Genomic DNA, 18,507 nt, shown 5'->3' on the forward strand with positions numbered 1-18,507 from the left:
TAAATAGTCATACACAGACATTTGCTATTCAAAATGCACACAACACAGATTAATAATTTAGTGCGCACAAAATAACCTTGGACACTTCCAATGGATTCTTCTACCAGAATATAGACCAGGAAGGAGGAATTTCTCACAAAGAAAATTTTGTAGGAAAGTTTGTAGACCAGTCCTGTACTGGTCTCTTTTTGAAGAAAAATATATATATATATTTTTAGCATATTCATTGCAATCAATAAAAAACTGAATAAAGAATTAATAGAGCTCAGACAACACATAATTCAGTACAGAAAAACTTTTTGCATTAAAATATTCAGTGCTAGGTGCTACAGTACTTGCCTCATGCTAAACATTGTTTATCCCGAAACATAAAATACAATAAATCAATAACTACTGCTTAGCTACAATGCATAGATTAAGATACTTGCTGTCTTACAATACTCATATTTGTGGAGCAAAAGCTTATTCTTTCCCTTTTTTAAATACAAAACTCAAAAGTGCTAAGTACCTCAGTTCTTGCAAACTAATGACTAAAGTGTACGAATTCATAAGGCCCTTTGTGCCTTACAGTACTTATATTCTAAAAACTCATTCTTAAAGTTTTTTTTTTATCCAATACGGAGAAGTGCCTAAAGTGCCAGATAATAGCTACATAACTGAACCATTAACCAGTACAATAACCCAGGAACTGCGATTGACATTTTGACTCGACTACATAACACTACTTGCGTTTACGGAATCATCACATCCAAAGGGGCCCCCATACTCTTCAAGTTACCCATACGCCGGGCGTAGGCTTCCTCAAATTGCCCTGTCCTTTGTAACTTCACAAACCACTCCTTGAACGGTTGGTACTATAATAGTACGCCAATGTTGTATAATCAGTGATCTAGCAACTGCTACTGAAACTGCAACAAAATTCTGAATAGGTTTACCCAAACTAGATGTTTGACTTGGTACCCCAAACAACACCAGTTTTAATTCCGTTTGCAACATCATCCAAATTCCATTGCTCAATTTGCAAAATAGCCCATCCCAAAATTGCCTCAGCTTGGGACACAAACAAATATGTACCCAATCTCCTTTTCCCCCTTGGAGACACCTAAAGCATGTGTTTCTAACATATGGATACATTCTATGAAATAGCTTTGGATGTTTGATATGCAAACCAACGAGCTAGGTAACTCATTCTCTTGAAGTTGGCTGCCCAAAGAGATTTATAACCTAAAATCGAAATAAACTCCCAGTCTCTGACTGTGAGACTATACCATGACTCTTGCTCTAGCTTGGTTAGGTGTATTTCAATCAAAAATGAATTTGTATTTTTCTGTAGTGCCCTATACCAATTTCCTATTCCCACTAATTGACATTTTTTGTTTTGCAATTCTTTATTAAGCATATAATCAAAACAGACACATCTAGTACAGCAGGTTAAGGGAGAAAGCTATTACGCGTGTATAACGGGAAATCGATTTGTGATGATACAGTGACACCCGTTGTGGATCTGCTTGAGGACCCGGCTCAGAGAAAGGTGGATTGGGCGACAACCTAGACAGGGAAGATGGATGGAGACAGGGGGGCATGAAAACATGGCCCCCGGTGCAGTGAGAGAGAGGGTGGATATATTGTGCAAGTATCCCATCTGCGAGGGTTTGGCAATGATTCTCTCCAAGTCTGCCTAGGCGTGGGTGAGGGCGCAGCGAGCCAATGGGGCGAGGGCAGAAGAGCTTGACAGAATGAGGGTAAAGCGTGCCTGTGGAATAATAGTAGGGCCCTGTATGATGTGGCAGGGGGGTATAAGGAACCAGCGAGGGCCTGACCGAAGTCGAGGTGACTTGTAGGGTAATAACATAGAGGGACCCAGGCAATCGGGTAAGGCTGGATGGGAAAGGGGGTGAAGCAGGGATGGGTTTGACATGTAGGTGAGAGGCAGAGGGAGGAGGGTGACCGAGGGAGGGGGTGGAGGTGGCCAGGGCAGACATGGGGTGGGCAGATGTGGGCAGGGGTAATAAAGATGAGATGGCAGTATGCAGTCGTGGTCAGTCCCCGATCGACTGTAGGAAGGGGGCCTAGGTTTTAGGAAGACATACACTTTATCTTGTAAACTGTAAATGGTGCGTTCATAGGTCGCCGTTTGATACATTGCTCTGAGCCATTCATCTTGAGTAGGGGGAGTTGGGGAGCACCAATGCTTGAGGACGCAAAGTTTAGCCGTGTTGAACGCAGTGTGGAGTAGGCGGGCTTGTGGATGGGTCAGGGATGTTCACAACCTTGTGCAGGAAGATCAGGGAGTGCAAGAGTGAGGTCTGGAATGGAAGGGTCTCTCAGAGTGACCTTCCCACCACCTCCCAGTAGGGCATGAAAGAAGGGCAGTCACAAACAATATGTACCAAGTCGTAGTCAGCTTTAGAGCAATGCCAGCATGGGGCATAAGACCCCCTGCGTTCAGCTTGACAGGCATCCGGTACCAATCATGTAGTGTTTTAAACATGCAGAATTTCATTCGCGCTTCCCTTGCTTCACAATCACAGGCCTCTATAAGTTCTCCCCAGTCATCCACGTCAAATTCTGTTTGAAGTTTCGCTTGCCAGGAGGTACGGAGCATGTTCAAGAGGGGTAGGGAGAAGAGATGGTGAACCAGTAGTGCATGTAGACCCGACATCACTCTGCTGGATCAGCCCCACAGTCCAAGATAGGAGAGCACAGGAGAAGATGGTAGGGACCATGGATGAGGCCCCAAGCTGTGGTTAAGACAGTGTTGCAGTTGTATGTCTCCAGACTTGATGGGGGAGGGGGAGAGGAGTGGGCAGGCCGTATTCATCGCTTAGGGTAGCAAAAGGTTTGAGAGTATAGGTACCAAGGTACTAAAGATAGTACAATGTCCAACGGATGGGGAAAGCCACGCCATCCGCTTTGGTGGTTAGTCGGGATCTGGGCAGCGCCTCACTTTTGTCCCAGTTTACCTTGTAGCCTGACAATGCTGCAAATTCGATGAGGAGGTCCTGAAGCTTCGGGAGGGAATGCAGGAGATCTGTTAGAGTGAGCAGAACGTCATCAGAGTAGAGGTAACCTGTGGACGTGCCCCCCGGGACAGGGACACCCGAGATACCTGGGTCTTGACGGATGGCAGCTGCCAGCGGTTCCATGGCACGGAGGAATAGGGGGCATCCTTGTTGGGTTCCGCGTCTGATGAGGATGGGGGTCAGATATAAAACCCCCGCAATGCACCTGCGCTGTGGGTGAAACGTATAACCAGCGGTCCTTGGTTATAAAATCGTCACCCAGGCCGAAATGGTGTAAGACCTGGAAAAGGTAACACCACTCTATTCTGTCAAACGCTTTTTTCCACCTCCAGAGAAAGGGCTAGGACTTGGCCGTGTGAATCCCTGGCGGACCAGAGCATGTGGGCCAAGGTGCATAGATGATTCGCAGAAGAGCGGCTAGGCACAAACGTGTGGTGGATGAGGGATGTATGACCTTCCGCAGCCGTCCTGCCAATATTCCAGCCAAAATTTTAATGGCTCTGTTCAGGAGGGAGATGGGTCTGTAACTACCGCATAATAAGGGGTCCCTGGCCTGTTTGGGGAGGACCGCTATGGTCGTAATGTTGGAGATGGGGCCAAGGGTGCCAGCCAAGGGCCCGAAAGGCCTTGAATAATGAATGTACCACATCCTCACCCGCCGATTTGTAGAATGCCGCTGGGAATCCATCCTCACCTGGTGATTTGTGGTATGGGAGCCTGGTAATGACCTGTGTGATTTCATCCTTGCTAATCTCTCCCTGCAGCAAGTGTCTGCCCTCCTCTGTGAGTCTGGGCAGGCGAAGGCCAGCCAGGAATGCAGTGAGGCATGAGGGGTCAACTGTCGTTTCGGGGGTGTAATGGGCCAGATAAAGGAGGCAAACTCATGGACAAAATCTTGGGGGCAGGTGAGGATGTCTCCTTTGGAGGCTTGAATGGCTGGGATGGCTAGCGCTGCTTCCTGCTGGCGAACCTGCGCTGCCAAAAGGCTCTTCTCTCTGTGTTCATAGTGATGCCCTTTCAATCTCTGAAGAGCGTATTCGGCTTTAGAGGTATAGAGGGTGTTGAGGTCCATTATGGCCAGCTCCAGCTTGCTGCGATTAGTTGAGGAGGGATCTGTGGTATATAGGCGCATATGGTTCAATACCTGTGCTTCCAGGTCCTTCTGCTGGGAGCGTTGGTGTGCACTGGCGAGGGCTGCATCCCTCATCAGTTGGCCCGAAGGGTAGCTTTCACAGCTGCTCATAGCATTCTAGGGGACGAGTCCGAGCCCTTGTTGTCAGCAAGACAGGTGGATCGTAGTTGGGTTTTGCCTTGAGGAGTATGGTACCATGAGGTATTCAGTCTCCATGGCTTATGTCCCAGGGTGGAGAGACCCAGGTCCATTTTAAGAAGGACGGGAGAGTGGTCTGAGAGTGCGGCTTCAAGGACTCGAGAGTCATAAAAGCCGTGCTACTGTCTTCTGGGAGGTCAAGAAGTAATCTATACTGGATTGAGTACTGTGAACCGGGAAGATTAATGTATATACCCTGTACCGTGGGTGGGTGAGGCGCCATGGATCGATCAGGCCATGGTCAGCCAGGATGTCATGAAGGAGGTGTAGGAAAGTACCATCTTGCCTGGCATGTTACCCCCATTTTTCACTGTATATATGTTGTTTTAGTTGTATGTGTCACTGGGACCCTGGTAACCCAGGGCCCCAGTGCTCATAAGTGTGCCTGAAGGTGTTACCTGTGTAGTGACTAACTGTCTCACTGAGGCTCTGCTAATCAGAACCTCAGTGGTTATGCTCTCTCATTTCTTTCCAAATTGTCACTGACAGGCTAGTGACCATTTTTACCAATTTACATTGGCTTACTGGAACACCCTTATAATTCCCTAGTATATGGTACTGAGGTACCCAGGGTATTGGGGTTCCAGGAGATCCCAATGGGCTGCAGCATTTCTTTTGCCACCCATAGGGAGCTCTGACAATTCTTACACAGGCCTGCCACTGCAGCCTGAGTGAAATAATGTCCACGTTATTTCACAGCCATTTTACACTGCACTTAAGTAACTTATAAGTCACCTATATGTCTAACCTTTACCTGGTAAAGGTTAGGTGCAAAGTTACTTAGTGTGAGGGCACCCTGGCACTAGCCAAGGTGCCCCCACATTGTTCAGAGCCAATTCACTGAACTTTGTGAGTGCGGGGACACCATTACACGCGTGCACTACATATAGGTCACTACCTATATGTAGCTTCACCATGGTAACTCCGAATATGGCCATGTAACATGTCTATGATCATGGAATTGCCCCCTCTATGCCATCCTGGCATTGTTGGTACAATTCCATGATCCCAGTGGTCTGTAGCACAGACCCTGGTACTGCCAGACTGCCCTTCCTGGGGTTTCACTGCAGCTGCTGCTGCTGCCAACCCCTCAGACAGGCAGCTGCCCTCCTGGGGTCCAGCCAGGCCTGGCCCAGGATGGCAGAACAAAGAACTTCCTCTGAGAGAGGGTGTGACACCCTCTCCCTTTGGAAAATGGTGTGAAGGCAGGGGAGGAGTAGCCTCCCCCAGCCTCTGGAAATGCTTTGTTGGGCACAGATGTGCCCAATTCTGCATAAGCCAGTCTACACCGGTTCAGGGACCCCTTAGCCCCTGCTCTGGCGCGAAACTGGACAAAGGAAAGGGGAGTGACCACTCCCCTGACCTGCACCTCCCCTGGGAGGTGTCCAGAGCTCCTCCAGTGTGCTCCAGACCTCTGCCATCTTGGAAACAGAGGTGCTGCTGGCACACTGGACTGCTCTGAGTGGCCAGTGCCACCAGGTGACGTCAGAGACTCCTGCTGATAGGCTCCTTCAGGTGTTAGTAGCCTTTCCTCTCTCCTAGGTAGCCAAACCCTCTTTTCTGGCTATTTAGGGTCTCTGTCTCTGGGGAAACTTGAGATAACGAATGCATGAGCTCAGCCGAGTTCCTCTGCATCTCTCTCTTCACCTTCTGATAAGGAATCGACCGCTGACCACGCTGGAAGCCTGCAAACCTGCAACATAGTAGCAAAGACGACTACTGCAACTCTGTAACGCTGATCCTGCCGCCTTCTCGACTGTTTTCCTGCTTGTGCATGCTGTGGGGGTAGTCTGCCTCCTCTCTGCACCAGAAGCTCCGAAGAAATCTCCCGTGGGTCGACGGAATCTTCCCCCTGCAACCGCAGGCACCAAAAAGCTGCATTACCGGTCCCTTGGGTCTCCTCTCAGCACGACGAGCGAGGTCCCTCGAATCCAGCGACGCTGTCCAAGTGACCCCCACAGTCCAGTGACTCTTCAGCCCAAGTTTGGTGGAGGTAAGTCCTTGCCTCACCTCGCTGGGCTGCATTGCTGGGAACCGCGACTTTGCAGCTACTCCGGCCCCTGTGCACTTCCGGCGGAAATCCTTCGTGCACAGCCAAGCCTGGGTCCACGGCACTCTAACCTGCATTGCACGACTTTCTAAGTTGGTCTCCGGCGACGTGGGACTCCTTTGTGCAACTTCGGCGAGCACCGTTTCACGCATCCTCGTAGTGCCTGTTTCTGGCACTTCTCCGGGTGCTACCTGCTTCAGTGAGGGCTCTTTGTCTTGCTCGACGTCCCCTCTCTCTGCAGGTCCAATTTGCGACCTCCTGGTCCCTCCTGGGCCCCAGCAGCGTCCAAAAACGCCAAACGCACGATTTGCGTGTAGCAAGGCTTGTTGGCGTCTTTCCGGTGGGAAAACACTTCTGCACGACTCTCCAAGGCGAGAGGGATCCGTCCACCAAAGGGGAAGTCTCTAGCCCTTTTCGTTCCTGCAGAAACCTCAGCTTCTTCTGTCCAGTCGAAGCTTCTTTGCACCCGCAGCTGGCATTTCCTGGGCATCTGCCCATCTCCGACTTGCTTGTGACTTTTGGACTTGGTCCCCTTGTTCCACAGGTACCCTAGATTGGAAATCCACAGTTGTTGCATTGCTGGTTTGTGTCTTTCCTGCATTATTCCTCTAACACAACTCTTTTGTCCTTAGGGGAACTTTGGTGCACTTTGCACTCACTTTTCAGGGTCTTGGGGAGGGTTAATTTTCTAACTCTCACTATTTTCTAATAGTCCCAGCGACCCTCTACAAGGTCACGTAGGTTTGGGGTCCATTCGTGGTTCGCATTCCACTTTTGGAGTATATGGTTTGTGTTGCCCCTATCTCTATGTTTCCCCATTGCATCCTATTGTAACTATACATTGTTTGCACTGTTTTCTAAGACTATACTGCATATTTTTGCTATTGTGTATATATATCTTGTGTATATTTCCTATCCTCTCACTGAGGGTACACTCTAAGATACTTTGGCATATTGTCATAAAAATAAAGTACCTTTATTTTTAGTATAACTGTGTATTGTGTTTTCTTATGATATTGTGCATATGACACTAAGTGGTACTGTAGTAGCTTCACACGTCTCCTAGTTCAGCCTAAGCTGCTCTGCTAAGCTACCATTATCTATCAGCCTAAGCTGCTAGACACCCTATACACTAATAAGGGATAACTGGGCCTGGTGCAAGGTGTAAGTACCCCTTGGTACTCACTACAAGCCAGTCCAGCCTCCTACAGGAGGGCCCTGTCTGCTTGATTATGGTGACTAGGGGACCCGTGGGGTCGAGCACAGGATCAGGGGTGAGGTTCCAGTCCCTTCACAGGAGATTGTGTGAGGAGTTTTCAGTAAGGAGGCGATTAAGGTAGAGAAAGAAAGGACGCTTGGCACCCGTGGGGGGCGTAGACCAAGCCGAGACATATGGTTCTCTCCCCAATCTTGACTTTGGTAAAGACGTAGCGACCGTGGGTGTCTGACCGTGTTTTTAGTATAGTGAGGGGGTAAAGGTTTCCGGAAAAAGGATGGCAATGCTGCACCTCCTAGTTAGGCCTGTGGAGGATGTTGAAGCTGATGGGCAGCTGCTGTGAATTGAACGTCCCACCCAATCGCAACACAGTTTGTCAGATTCGAGTTGAGACAAGTGTGTTTCCTGTAGTAGGGCAATATCTGCCCTTTGGGACTGTAGGTAGGCTAGTATTTTCTTCTGCTTGCTATAGTAAGTGAGGCAGTGAACATTCCATAAGATAATGTTCAGGGTAGGGGGTGGATATGCGGGCACAGTCTGTGACATCTGGACAGTGATTTGGGTTGACTGTAGCGAGGGGGAAAGGATCCGGGGTGGAAGGGTGAGTCGAGGGACCCAGTGGGAGAGAGGTGGGGGAGGAGGGGTTGCAGCAAGAGTGTTGAGCAGAGAATGAGGAGCCGGGGGTGGGAGGTTGTCTCTCGATCACCGTATGCAGTATTATTGCTGAAGGTCAAGGACAGGGTATGGGATCGCTGGTGTAATAGGGAGGACTGGGTGTTAGGGGTCTAACGGTGAAGGGGGTACGGTGGTCAAGGGGTGGAGAAGCAGTGAGATATAGGCAGGTGGGATCAAGGGAAGAGGGGGAGGAGTAACACGAAGGTAGTGTCGGAGTAATGTGAAAACCCCGTTGCAAGTTGGGAACTTCTAACTGGGAGCCTAAACCTGCGGGCCCACATGCCAGAGGCCCTGCGCGTGGGGCGGAGGGGTGGTGGTGGAACTGATAGTATAGCCAATTCCAGTGAATCAAGGGAGCTGGAGGTGCTGCATGAGGTTGAGGACGGGCACCGAAGAACTAGGAGGGGTTGGGGAGAGGCAGCAGGCTACGTCTTCATTGAGTGGGGTAATGTCTCTAACCCCAGGATGGGACGAGGAGGATGCTCAGTCTTGCTCAGGTCGGAAGATGGACAATGAGGGTTCACTGCCTCAACAGGCAGGGGCTGTGCGTCGGGTGAAACTGCGTCATCGTGTCCCCGGGACCACTCCGCTTTATGGTGGAATCGTCAGTAGGAGGAGGACTGGTGAGAATGTAGAGAGGAATGCACGTCAGCAGCTAGAACCGTGGATAAGCAGTGCGTGGCACAGCCATAACCGGGGCAATGGAGTATTACGGGAGACCCATAAGGCCAGTTGGTGAGCGCAGGGGGGCCCGCACTCACCGCGGCTGCCCGCATGGGACCTAAAGGGTGCTGGGGCAGAGGGGTATTGCATAATAGGTGATGGAGGTGGGGTTGGGGCGGGAGCGTCCCTGTTGTGCCAGAATGGGACTGCATGATTCAGGATGTGGAATGGGAGCTCCGTGATAGGGGCTCAAGACGACTCCGGTGATGTGGCCAGGTGGTGGGGTTTGGATTAGGGTGGGGGGGGGGTGCTAGGCCCCGGGCAGGTATCAGTATTGATGGTAGATGGAATCACAGCATGGCGTGGGGCAGGGCCACAGGGCCGGGTGGCAGCCATAAGGGTTCCAATGTCTGGCACATAGACAGGGGCTTAGGGGTCACGGTTGGGCTGGTAAACACAAGTCAGAGGGTAGCGGCGATGTATGTCCCTCTAAATTGGTTCCAGTTCATGGAGGCTAAAGGGGGAAGAGTGTGGATGCCTAGGCGTGTGTGGGGGCCTAAGTGTGGGGATGGTACCTCTGGGCCCCATACAGGCCTTGGTCTTACAAAACAGGATAACGGGGCTCTACACTCCCTGGGACCCTGGTGACAGTGACCGCGCTGTATTGGGGAGTCAGAAGATACAACCGTCTAGCCATTGCAGTCATGAACAATCATCAACCGCAAGCAACAGACAACATCCCAGCTTGTGGGAGAGGACAGGTGTTGGAAAATGGGTTATTGATAGGGCAGGTAGGTACCTACACCTAGCAACAAGCCACAAACCTCCACAAAAGTACAGTTAGGTCTCAGTAAATTAATCCCAGCTCTACCCTTGGTAGCTTAGCATCGAGCGTCAAGGCTTAACTTAGGAGACAAAGTGTAAAGCATTCAAATATCACAAAACAGTAATTAAATAAAACACAGGAAACAGTTTAAAAATCCAAAACCAATTTATAAAAATAGCTTATATTTTTATCTTTAAAATGACACAAAAACGATTAAAATCGGTTCAGGGGAACCGGAGATATGAATTTTTAAAGTATTATTATTTTCTAGCGCATAGAAACAAAAAGCGCCAATCGGGTCATCTGGTTGCACCAGGACCGGGACAAAGTCAAACTTTCAGGCCGACCGCGATGGAGCCCTGCTCGGCTACAGGTCGCGGGAAGCCTCGGTTAAAAAGTTACCTTCTGACTTAGTCTTTATTTTGAAGTTTTTCTTCACCGGGACGAACCTGCCAGTTGGATCCGACCTCCTGGAGCCCTTGTCCGGATACGCGAAGTCGGTTTCCTCGGTGGTGATTTCTACCTTCGGACGTAGTCGTTTTTTTCGAGATGAAAATCCTTCGACCGGGGTAAACCTGGATCTTGATCCGACGTCCGTGGAGCCCTTCTCGGATACGATGGCTGGAAGGTCCCGGTCAACTTTTTACGTTCGGACTTAGTCTTTTTTTCGGATGTTTTTCTTGACCGGGACGAACCACGAAGTCAGGCCGGGTCGCGGTTGAGGCAAGCCGGCTAGAATTTCCGCGTCGAGTCGGTCACTTTATGGAGCTTTTTTCTAAAATTTCTCCAATCTTTTCCAAACTTCTGGGGCTTCACCCAGATGTTCTTTTAAGGTTCTTTTGGGGTCCACAGCTCACCCCAAGGGTCCAGAAGTTCTGTGATGGTCCTTGGGAAGTGCGGACTTCAACTCCCAGAGTGCACCTGGCGCAAACTCCTTTTTGGCCACTGGGCAGTGGTCAGCTGGTCACTTTTTCAGGAGTTGGTGCAGGGGACTCTGGTTAGCAATTTTTCACCTGTAGCAAACAGGGAGTCCCTCCTTGAACCAGTGGAAGCCAGGCAAAGTCCTTCTTGTGGTGAAGCCCAAGTGTGCAGCTGGTGCAGTCTTTCTGAGTGCAGGGTCCAGGTGCAGGCCAGGGGTCCAGCAGGGCAGTCCTTCTTCTCCTTGTAGTTCTTTCTTCTTGAAATTTGGTGGGGATCTGAGGCGTGGGTGCAGGTCTGCCAGTTTTATCCTTGCTCCTGGGTGAAAAGCAGGGGGGCCCTGGTCCTCCAATCAGGGACAGGGTCGTCCCCCTGTGATGACCACTTCCTGGGAAGTGTGGCAAAAATCCATCCCAGAAGGCAATAGTCTCTAAAAATCCAAAATGGATGATTCTGATTTTTGGAGGAGAGATCTGGCTGAGCCCACCCACTGGTGTGGCTAAAAATCATAAACACACCCCTCTTCTGCCCTCTCCTAATCTAATCAAGGGGGCACCTAGCTGTCTGGGGTTGCAGGATGTGGGGGTGTTGCTGGGTGCTCCAGATGTCCTTCTCTGCCTTTGAAGACCAGTTTGGCAGCCCTCCCCCTTCCTGCTTCCCCATCTGCTGAGGGGAGATTCTCTCCCCCAAGCACATTCCTTTGTGTAAAGCCAGGCCACTTCACACCTCATTAAAGTGGCCTGGCAGAAGCTGCTGCAGGCTGGCCAATCAGAGCACAGCAGCAAAAACAATGCAGAGCTGAAATTGGCAACTTTTTAGGTAAAGTCTAAACTTTTTACCTGCACTAGTTATATTAAATCCAACAACTGGAAGTTGTGGGATTTATTATAACAATCAATTTGATACCAAATTCTTGGTATGTAACATTTAAGGAGACTTTAAAATTTAAAATAAAGTCTGCCCATTCTAGCCTATGAAGGCCATTTACTTCAATGAGGGAAAAACGAATTTGGCTGTTTTTACCTCACCAGGGCTTATAAATCTATTTTTATAAAGTCCCTGCTTATAGTTACATGGCACCCAGCCCTAGGGGCACATAGGGCACACCTTAGGGGTGACTTATATGTAAAAATAAGGTAGTTTAAAACTTTGGAAGTACCTTTAATTCCAAAGTCGAATTTGCATATAACTTTAATTTAAAAGCAGCCAGCAAGGCAGGCTTGCTTTTAAAATGACACTGGGCACCTCAGCAATGCACCTAGGTGTGCACCACCTATGCTGTGGTCCCTAAACCTACATGCCCTACCATATACTAGGGACTTATAGGTAGGTTAACTTAGCCAATTATAATTAGCCTAATTTGCATATCCATTTTACACAGAGCACTGGCCCTGGGACTGGTAAGCAGTACCCAGGGCACAGCCAAGAGTCAGTAACCACCAGTACCTATCCAGAAAGAGTGGGGGTGATCGGGCAAAAAAAAAGGACTTTCCTACAACAGGCGTCAAGGATCACAATCCGTAAGCCTGCCATAACAATCAAAATCAGTACATGGAAAACCAAAATGTTGAAGGGTGAGATACAGTCACAGATTCACTCGACATTGGCTGTGTACAGGACAGTGGTATACTTATCTGGTCTGGGGTATGTGACGGGCAAAGGCAACCCTACCATTGTAGTTGCTGTAGCAGTGTAGCCTCAAATTTGACCTCTGCACCCGGCCGGCCTCGTGTTGCTGGTGGTGAGTGTTTTGGGTTAACTTGGACACCAACCTGTCGACTACCTAACACCCGGAGACTGGAACTGTAAGTTAAGTACTTACCTGTAAATCATACTAACTTTTCTCCCCCCAGGAACTGTTTCTGAAAATTGCACTGTCAACTTTTAAAACAGATTATTGCCATTTATTCCTAAACTGTATTACTTACCAATTCCAATCAGTTATATTGATTCATATGTAAAATACATATTTATTAACGTGCTTACCTGCAACTTGAATCTTGTGGTTCTGGAAATAAATTAAAGATATTTTGCTATATAAAAACAATTGGTCTAGAGTTAAGTCATTGAGTGTGTGCTTCTTCTATTGTCTGTGTGTGTACAACTAATTATTTGCACATCCTCTGATAAGCCTAATTGTTCGACCACGCTACCACAAAAGATAGAATTTGTATTATCTATTTAGCCTCTGGGGAACCCCTGGACTCTGTGCACACTATGGGCCTTATTACAACATTGACGGAGAGGTTTTCCTCCATCACAAATGTGGCGGATATTCCATCCACTGTATTACGATCCCATTATATTAAATTGTTTTGCTTTACTTTTGACTGAGCCAAAATATACACACTGAAAGGAGTCGAAAAGATTCTCTTGAATGCTCTTCTCAATCTGAAGAAGACATTTATTATAGCTTTTTGCAAGGTTCGTGAAGGAAGGTTTGAATAGTAAAAAGTGTACTTTCAAAATGTGCGACAATAACGTAAGAGCATGTATAAAGAATCTTCAATCTATGAACAGCGAATATATACATGCAAAGATACAAACACTTATATTGATAACACTGCAAGGCAAATAATTAATACAAATTCATCACCGTAGGGTTTATCAGATGCTTCATCTTTCTCCTGCCAGCAAGAAGATGACCCCGTTCAACTGCGAGAAAGAGATCTCCACCCTCACGGGACAGGTGTCAGGCATTTGACGTCTAAATCATGACTGAGGTCTCAGAATTCACCACTGCTGAGCAGGGCCATCTTTTTGTATCTTAAAAAACCATAGAAGGGGCTTTCTAGAAAAGACCCTCCCATAAAAAAGAAATATTAAAAAATGCTGGCTAGTTTAGGTAAGTTTTAAAGGAAATGCGTTGGAACCTGGCCAGAATTCCAAGGCACTCCTCCCGAAGTCAAACCCTTCCCTGCTTGCCCTATAAACATCAGTCTAGCACATTCTTATCGTACTGACTGCCTAACTCCTCTATATTATGTACTAGTTCTTAGGTGATAATATGTCCTAGCTCTTCGATAGATGCAAAAATAGAAAACACGTTGCATAACATGTTTATAGGGAAAAGTACTCGCACCTCTAACGTGGCAGTGAAGCTAAACTGAATACAAAATGGAGTCTAGGCTGAATACAAAATGGAGTCTATAACTAGTGACCACTAAAGTGACAGTAGGTAGCTAAGCCAGGTGCAAAGTGGTGTGACACGAACTCAGTGGTCAACACACAAATATCACTACATTCCACCCTTTGACTAGTGAGTCGTCTAGCCTATAGGTTTAAAATCAACTTTTTTTGGTCTAAACATTCCAAGCAAATTAGGTATACATTGTACACAGCAACATAATGATATAATAAGAAATAATGCTACACAAATTCCACCAAAAACTTTGCGTAATTGTCCAAAATCAGGTAACCATTGAAATAACCAGTCCCACCATCCCTGATCTATATCCTGCTTTACCCCTTTCACTAATGTATGTAGGGTATCAATGTGGGCCTGGATAGATTTAGAGTGGTCAGAAAGATTAAAACAATACATGCCTTCAAATTCATTGCAACAATGGTTGTTTCAGCAAAAGATAGTCTATAGCAGCTCTGTTTTGTAATGCAGCTTTCCTGGTACCACACACATCTAGTAAAAATTCAGATAAAGCAATAGAAGTATGGTTAATATTTTTAACTATTGGACAAGCTAACTTATGGATCATCCTGGTATTGTATACAGCTAAACCAGGCACGCCTACAATAGAAAGACTTAAGCTTAGATACTCTGATTGGGATAATAATTGAATATCTGACACAATTTTCATCTAGGTGCATAGTATCTCTAGGATAACGAGTATGTATAGAGTTAGATGGAAACATCATGAGTCCCAGGCGTGTAAAAGTACACAGCCCGCCCATTATGTTAGCTGGAATGTAAGTGAAGGTCAGGTTTCCACACGAAAACAGCCAACCAACTGGCAACTTGACATGTTTAATGTGACTGGCTACAGTCAATATATGACGAGATATTACAAAAATATGTCGAATCATGTCTGTCTGTTCGGTAAAAGCACAATACCCTCTGTTCCTGTGGTAAGTTTTGAGAGGTTGATGTTTTCTTTTCTAAGCGCAATTGAATGCATTTTCCAATGTCACGAGAATTGCAGGACATGTAGTAACACATGTCACCAGTAGTAATGTTGTAGGTAATTATCTGAGTGAGATTGTCCCACTTTTTATCAGTTGTTTTCTGACAGTCCCTGCAATGCTTATAGGGACTAAAGTGGGTTTCAACATTATGCACTTGCACATCTTTATCACGATTAGTAGCACTGAAAATTTCTAACAAGATGCTTGTTGGCGTTGGTATGGCGATCAAACATGTTGACAAAACATCCACAGTGCTTCGAATCGTGGCTATGCAGAAGTCAGATCTGTTGAGCACGGTTTGCGCCAAATGAATCCAAATATCATTCAGATGCAGTAAAGGTGTTGCACGACATGGTCGATCAATCAAGTTGAGATTGGGGGTGTTAGGTCTCTCCCGACCCCACACACACCCACACCCAAAAGGAGACCACAGGGAACACTCGTGGCAAAATCAAGCTGTAGTATGATCTATAAAAGAAACAAGTATGATCATTCTCGCAAATAACAGTTATCAACTGGAATATGTTCCCATTTTTCCTTTCCTGGTTTCATAATCAACAGAACATTATTGGGGCCCTTTGCTATAATTTCTGAGGGTTCTGGAGGGCCATTTGGGGATTCAACCCATACTTTAGTACCAGGGTTTTTATCAGTGGAACCAAAGCCTCCCTCCCCACATACAGTAAGAAGGGCTGGGGCAGTCCCCTTGCTCACCAATCCTCCATACACTGGAATTATGACAGGTTGGGCAATTCTGTCTCCAATTTGAATGAGTAAGTCAACTTCTCCACTATTTAACAGAATAACTTTGATTTCTCCTTGGTAATCTGCATCAATCACTCCCCCTAAAATCTGAATATCTTTGAGGGCCATCCTAGATCTGGGAGCAATCAATCCAAAATGCTCTGGGGGAATCTGTACTCCAACACCTGTTTCACACAGTGCTATGTTTCGGGGTTTCAGTCTGTAAGCTTGTAAAGCATGTAAGTCAAGACCTGTAGATTCAGGTGTGGCTCAGTGAGGAGCTAAGGCTCCAGGTTTTATTTCCCAGTATGTGATGGTATTGGGGGCCACATGTGGTTGTATTTGCAAATCTGGAGTTAACATTTGCATCAAAGGTGTTTCAGCATTTGTTAATAGTCTATTGTTCAGAATCTGGAGGGCTTCATTCAAATGCTCTCTCCAGTTTTTCAAAGTTCCATCAGACAATTTGAGCTTTCAGTAAACCATTCATTCTCTCAATTAGTCCTGAGGCCTGTGGATAGTAAGGTATATGATATATCCACTCAATATTGTGCTGAGAATAGTAGTCCTGCACCAATTTCCCTTTGACGTGGGACCCATTGCCACTATGGACCTGGAGTGGTACTCCATAGTATAAAATTAACAAGTCCAGAGTTCTGATAGTATTGTGCTGAGTAGCACGTTTGCAAGGGACAGCAATCAGGTATCCAGAATAAATGTCCACTATGGTGCAGGCATATTGACACCTGCAACTAATTGGTAGTGGTCCAATGTAATCAATTTGCCATATCTGTCCTGGTAATTTTCCTCTCCCCAATTGATCTTTAACTGTTTGTGGGACAGATCTCTGTTGTGTGTGCTGACAAATAGGACAATGCAAAATTACAGTTTTTATAAAATCTAGAGGAATGTGCATCCCTCTAATCTCCGCCCACCTGTAAGTGGCTTTTTCTCCCAGGTGTCCACATTTTTGGTGCGCCCATTTAGCCATCCAACCGAGTCTGAATCTGGTATTGCAACTTCTGTCTCTGAAATGTTGGCTTTATCGTCTGCAAGGGAATTGAACCATCGTTCTATTGAGTCAATGGGACAATGAGCATCCACGTGATAAACTGTGACTTTACTTTGTTCTAGCATTTCCCAAATTTCCTGCCACAACTCTTTGCCCCACACCTCCTTTGAGTGGAGAAACCAGTTATGTGCATGCCATGTGGGAAGCCAGGTGGCTAACCCATTGGCAGTGGACCAAGAATCAGTGTAAATATGACAAGTCCTAGGCAGCTCTTGCTTGAGATCCTGATAAACAGCGAACAACTCTGCATATTGGCTTTCCCCTTCTCCGGTGGTGGTCAGCAACATTTTGGTAACTGGATTGTATGACACTACTTTCCAATGTCTTTTGGTAACCACATATTTGGATGAACCATACATGTTTCTTATCCTCTGGGGACAAGGATTCAAATAGCGCACCCCATCTTACTGGTGACTCTTTTACCTGTGGTACCTCTTGCACTCTCTCTTCATCCTGTATAGGAGCTTGTGACACCTGTTCATGTAGGGCTGCAGTGCCTGTCGGTCCTACTCCAGCCCTGTTTTGTATGTACCGTTTCCAGTGTATGATGCTAGCCTCTTGTGCATGTCCTATACGGTGAGATTTAACTGAACTCATCACCCACTGTATGATTGGTATTTCAGGTCTCAGAATTACAATATGACCTAGTGTTATTTGCTCAGTATCCACTAGAGCCCAATAACAGGCCAAAAGCTGTTTTTCAAAAGGAGTATAGCGCTCCCCAGAGTCAGGTAGTTTTCTGGTCCAAAACCCCGAGGGCACCCTCATCCTTCCCTGTTTTTGCCACATACTCCAATTTGCATATTGTCCCTGAACAGTTACATGCAACTCAATGTCTCCCTCCTCCACTGGCCACAAGTCTCTAAGGCCTGCTGAATTGCTTCCTTTGCCAAATCAAAAGCACACTGCTGCTCTTCACCCCATTCAAACTCATGTTTCATCCTTGTCACTTTGTACAGAGGTGCCAAGATCTGACTCAAATGAGGGATGTACTGTCTCCAAAAACCAAACAATCCAATGAATTTCTGTGTCTCCTGCTTAGTGCAGGGTGTGGCAAACTCAAGAATATTTTGCTTTGCTTGTGGTAACACCTCTCTGGGCCCCTGATTCCACTGAATGCCTAGAAACTTCACATTTTGGGAAGGTCCTTGTGTCTTATCGGTGTTAATCATCCACCCCTTACTCTGCAAGAGTTCCACTACTCTCTCCAACTGAATCTGCACCTGTTCTTCAGTCTCTCCCTAAATCATCACATCATCAATGTAATGGGTCAGTTGCACTCCTGGAATGACAGATACTTCATCCAGGTGCTCTGCCACCAGCCGGTGACAGATAGTGGGACTATGTATGTACCTCATTGGCAAAGAAAACATCTTAAATTGCCTGCCGCAGTGGGAGAACGAAAATTGCTTTTGGCATTCTGGTGCCAAGGGTATAGAGAAGAATTTGTTGGCTATGTTGATAGTGGCATACCATGTCCCTGTATGTTTCTGTATCTGTTCAATCAAAGTGATGGTGTCTGGGACCACACCTGTCAACGGAGGCGTATGTTTATTCTGCTCGGGGCAATCAATTGTCATTCTGTTCCGCCTGTACGGTTTACGCACGGGCCATACAGGATTGTTCCATTCAGTAGTAGTTGGAGCTACTACACCAGCCTCAATCATGTCTTTTATAGTTTCACTTATTTCATCATGCCCTCCAGGAATGTGGTACTGTTTCAAATAAATTACTTTAGTTGCCAAGGGCACCTTCCCAGGGGGGGATTTTTAAACGGCCCACTTTCATGGCAGCCACTGCAATGTATCTTTTTATTCCAAACTGATAAAAACCATCATCCAAATACAAAG

The sequence above is a fragment of the Pleurodeles waltl genome, chromosome 11 (assembly GCF_031143425.1).
Source record: "Pleurodeles waltl isolate 20211129_DDA chromosome 11, aPleWal1.hap1.20221129, whole genome shotgun sequence".
Lineage (NCBI taxonomy): Eukaryota > Metazoa > Chordata > Amphibia > Caudata > Salamandridae > Pleurodeles > Pleurodeles waltl.